At 41.8% G+C, this 4,995-nt stretch overlaps 1 long non-coding RNA gene across 1 annotated transcript; it reads left to right on the top strand.

Moving 5' to 3' along the window:
* Nucleotides 1-2,869: 2,869 nt before the first annotated feature.
* On the top strand, nt 2,870-3,486 carry LOC121782337. The gene is made up of 2 exons (XR_006046319.1): nt 2,870-2,963; nt 3,122-3,486. It is a non-coding gene; the product is annotated as an uncharacterized LOC121782337 (long non-coding RNA).
* Nucleotides 3,487-4,995: the final 1,509 nt, after the last annotated feature.

Here is a 4,995-nt window from a genome sequence, read left to right as displayed (position 1 = left end):
TTACTTGTCGATTTTTGGGAAATTGGATGTCACCATACCATTCCTCCAAGCCGTGAAGCTACCCCCTCTTGGGAAATTCATTAAGGAGTTCATAGCCGGGAAAGCCCAGGAGGATGGGAAGATCATGGTGGAAGGGATAGCGTCGGCGATTGTGCAGGAAAAACTACCACCCAAGAGAGCCGACCCAGGTATGTTCACTCTACCCATAACTGTAGGAGATGTAAAAGTCGAGCATGTAATGTGTGACCTGGGGGCATCTATAAATGTTATGCCATTGTCAATCTATAACCGATTGAAGGGAGTTAGATTGTCGAGTACTAGGGTGTTGATCCAACTGGCTAATAGGTCATGCATAAGTCCTGAGGGTGTTTTAGAGAATGTGTTGGTTAGAGTGCATGATTTTACCTACCCTACTGTCTTTTATGTGATTAAAATGAGTGAGTCCGAGGCTAGGGAATCTAGTGGCATATTGTTAGGGAGACCATTTTTTAGAACGGCCAAGACAATAGTAGACATGGCTGAGGGGACAATTTGCATTGATTTCCATGGGGAGAAATTTACTTTTGATATCAATGAGGCCATGAAGAAGCCTATTGATTCTGAAAACTTATGCTATGTTGATGTGATTGACCCCTTAGTCCAAGATTTTCTTGAGACCGAACTATTGCAGGAGAAACTTCAAGCTTTAGATGTGTATGAGCAGGCTGACGTAGAAGTTGCTGCATGGTGTGATCTGATCAGTAGCCAAGGGTTGACTGATGAAGAAATAGAAGGAGCGATCAAGGAATTTTGCCAGAAATCAGAGTTCATTGGAGCCGCAGGGGCTCAGCTACCAACTAGTATAGAGGAATTTCCAGGGGGAGAATTAGAAAAAGAAGGAGAAGCTGAAAGAAACCCTCTACCCGAAGACACACTTCCACCCCAAGTCGAGCTGAAGAAACTGCCATCGAATCTGAAGTATGCTTTCCACGGAGAGGAAACTCATATCCAGTGATCATCAGCAGCAGTCTTACAAAGGAACAAGAGGCGAGGCTACTGACTATGCTGAGTAAGAACAAGAAAGCGATTGGATGGAGTCTTACAGATTTGGTGGGGATAAGCCCCGACGTCTGCATGCACCATATTAGGCTGGAGGAAGGAGCAAAAGCGCATCGAGATGCTCAAAGGAAGGTAAACCCTAACATGCGAGAATAAATATTGAAGGAAATAATCTTGAAATTGTTGTCGCTAGGGATTATCTATTCAGTGCCGGACAGTGAGTGGGTCAGCCCGATCCACATGGTTCCAAAGAAGTCGGGAATCCAAGTCGTTCAAAATGAGAGGAATGATCTGATCTCAACGAGGCTAGTCACGGGTTGGCGAATGTGCATCGATTACCGAAAGCTGAACAATGCAACGAGGAAGGACCATTTCCCTTTGCCTTTCATCGACCAAATGTTGGAGAGACTAGCTGGTAAGAAGTACTTTTTCTTTTTAGATGGTTACAGCGGATATTTCCAAATTTACGTGGATCCTGAGGACCAGGACAAGACTACATTCACTTGCCCATTCGGAACCTATGCATACAGACGCATGCCTTTCGGCCTATGCAACGCTCCAGGTACGTTTCAAAGATGTATGATGAGCATATTCTTCGATCTAATTGAGGACTGTATAGAGATATTTATGGATGACTTTACGGTCTACGGAGATTCTTTCGACTCATGCCTTCATCACTTAGATATAGTTCTCGAAAGGTGTCAAGCAAAGAGTTTGGTTTTGAACTTTGAGAAGTGTCATTTTATGGTCACCGAGGGGATTGTTCTAGGACACGTGGTCTTAGAGAGAGGAATCCAGGTGGATCAAGCCAAGGTGGACTTTATATCCAAATTGTCGTTTCCTACTGATCAGAAGGGGATAAGGGGCTTTCTGGGGCACGCCAGATTTTATCGAAGATTTATCAAGGATTTCTCCAAGATCACCCAACCCCTTGCCCGACTTCTTTAGAATGAAGTGGAGTTCGTTTTTGATGAGCAATGCAAGGCTGCTTTCAACCTTCTCAAGGAAAAGCTGATATCCGCACCTATCATACGGGCTCCTGACTGGGACTATCCTTTCGAAGTAATGTGTGACGCCAGCGACTATGCAGTGGGAGCCGTACTGGGTCAGAAGATCGATGGGAAGAGGTACGTAATTTTTTATGCATCTAAGACTCTGAATCAAACCCAGCGGAATTACGATACCACTGAAAAGGAGATGCTGGCAGTGGTGTATTCTTTCCAGAAGTTCCGGCCATACTTGTTGGGATCCAAGGTCATCGTATATACTGACCATACAGCGATTAAGTATCTGATTGCCAAGAAAGAATCCAAACACCGTTTGATCCGATGGGTACTCTTGTTACAAGAATTTGATTGGGAAATGGAAGATAAGAAAGGAGTCGAGAACAAGGTGGCGGACCATTTGAGTAGAATAGTGCAAGATGGAAACAGCGAAGAGGTGCACGACAAGTTTCCAGATGAGCATTTATGTGAGGTGATTTTTGAGGTCAGGAAAATTGTCTGGGAAGAAGTGATGAAGCTTACTGGCCAGTATGATACAACAAGAGGGAAAGAAAAGGTAGGGCAAGAACCATGGTATGCAGACCTAGCCAACTGTAACACCCCGAAAAATAAAGGAGAAAAAAAATCAAATAAATCTAATTAAATCTTTTCCTAGTTGACTTGGTCAAATATATTTCTCTAAACCATATCACCAAACGATTTCCCCATATCTATACTCCCTACATCTCTCCAACCACCAAATCCATCAATATCTATCAGTTTCACCTATATATATATCCCATCAATTCCACACATCAAACCATTCTCTCAAATTACAAGGAACAAAACGTGAGGGTGAGAGAGAGACAGAAGTTCCAGCAGCCAGGGAGGGTGATTTTTGTCAATGCCATCTGCTTGATCAATTTTCATTCTACACCAAAGGTATACCATTCTCTCATTCATCACCAATTGCATTCAACCATTGCATCTTTTAGTTTACACAAACGAATTTCCGAAATCTGCAACCAATCCAATTCAAAGAAACGAACTTTAATTTCACGAAATCAATTAAGAACTTAACTGCGGGGCGGTTCGGGCAGGCAGGCGTGGCGGCGGCAGGCTGTCCCGGCGAAACATCAGCGCCTGCCCAGCGGCGACGACCGGATCTGCAGCAGCGGTGACCCCATTGGAGCCGACGGGATTTTTGTGGAGGGGTACGCCGAGTTTTAATTTGGAGAGTGTTCTGTTTTGGGGATTTCTTTTGTTCTCGTCGAGAGAGAAAGATGGAGGTTTGGGAGGCGAGAAAGTGAGGGAAAGGAGTATACGCATGTGTTGAAATTGGGACTATTTAATCCTCGTCCCTTTTGTTTTATTATGTTAATATTCTAGTGTTGATTATAGTTAGTGGGTGTGTACACGTGGAATGGAAGTAAATACATATATTTAATAGTATCAGTTTTAATAATATACTCTACAGTAATTATTTTCACTACTTATGTAAATAGTTGCTTTGAACTAAACTGTGAGAGAGAGATAGCCGACTGCTTTATGTTAAAATGGGTGTTCTTTTAATTTCCTTGGAATTTGAGTATTTAAATAGATATTGGGCCGAGTTTTTTTAAAATACGAGAATCTAGGAAACTTTCTAAGAGGAGATGAAGAATAATACGAACACACACGTAGGATGCATGCATTAGATGTTTTCTTGAGTTTGATGAGTTTATCATTTTATTTCACAAGGGTTTTCTTTCGCAAGCGAGTAAGGCGAAGTGAGAGTTTTCAAGTTAAGAATATTAAGAGAACGAGGTGGGCTTTCTTTTTAAATAAGGGCAATGCCCTAAGTATATTTTTATGTGAAAATGATATGAATATTTGTCATGCCGTGTTTTGTTTTATTCTATGGAACCTATCTGATGTGGCTTTTACCATCAATGGATAATCGAATTCGGGTCTGTCTAGGGAGTGAGTCCCTATTCAGGCTAGTGTACACCTATGGAGATCGTGAGCCGTCTTTTGGGTCGGCCGGTCTAGTGACTTGGAATGTGGCCACATTCCTTGTCATCAATGGATCAGATATGGGAGATAGCTATGGGAAAATGGTTGATCAACCGAATTTTACAATGGAAATGATTTTAGTGTCTTGGGTGATTTTTAAAGTTAAAACCCCAAGGTCACTCAATGGTGGCATGATAAATACTTTTTATAAAATATTTTCGGCATGAGTCCACTGAGTGCATCAAGTACTCAGCCCTGCATTTCTTTTTAAAAATTTGCAGGTTGAGCGTGACGGGTGCGGTGGGTGTTGAGCAAGACCATTGAAGAAATTTAAGTGTGTAGAATGTGTCATGTCTTCACACGTGGCATATTCCTTCTCTCAAATGCTTCCGCTAAGTAGTTGTTCCTCTTTTGAGTTCTTGTATCTTTGAGATAGTATTCATTCTTGAGTTGTTGATTGTTGAGATACTCTGATTTTTATTCGAGCTATTCCCATTTGTTTCGAGCTATGGTCGAGTTGCGTTGTTTTCCCCCTTTCTTCCCCGCTTCTTTAATCCTCCCCTAGTCGCGATAAACCGTGTTTTCTATCCTTAGAAAATGCGGGCGTGACACCAACTACCTAGTGATTGGAGAGCTTCCAGAAGTGTCGAGTATTACCAAGGCCCTGTTAGGGTTTAGTATACTGAAAAGCATGTTTCGAGCACATTCGCATGAATAGGAATTTTGCTTGTATACGGAAAAACTCTACAATCCATTTTTAACCCGATTCAGTATTATTCGAGCAGTTTGCACGAATAGAATCAGTATATTATTACATTGTGTTTACTTTTGCGTTTACAAGATGTTTTATAAACATTTAAATGCATAAGAAGTAAATAAAGCCTAAGTCTTTTGCTTAGTAGACTGGTTGTGGGCGTCGTCCACTTTAAGGTAACTACAGTCGGTTCTATGCAATGCTTTGCAAAAGAAAAAGAAGAAT

This window comes from Salvia splendens, chromosome 20 (assembly GCF_004379255.2).
Source record: "Salvia splendens isolate huo1 chromosome 20, SspV2, whole genome shotgun sequence".
NCBI lineage: Eukaryota > Viridiplantae > Streptophyta > Magnoliopsida > Lamiales > Lamiaceae > Salvia > Salvia splendens.
This window is presented reverse-complemented; position numbering and strand designations above follow the sequence as displayed.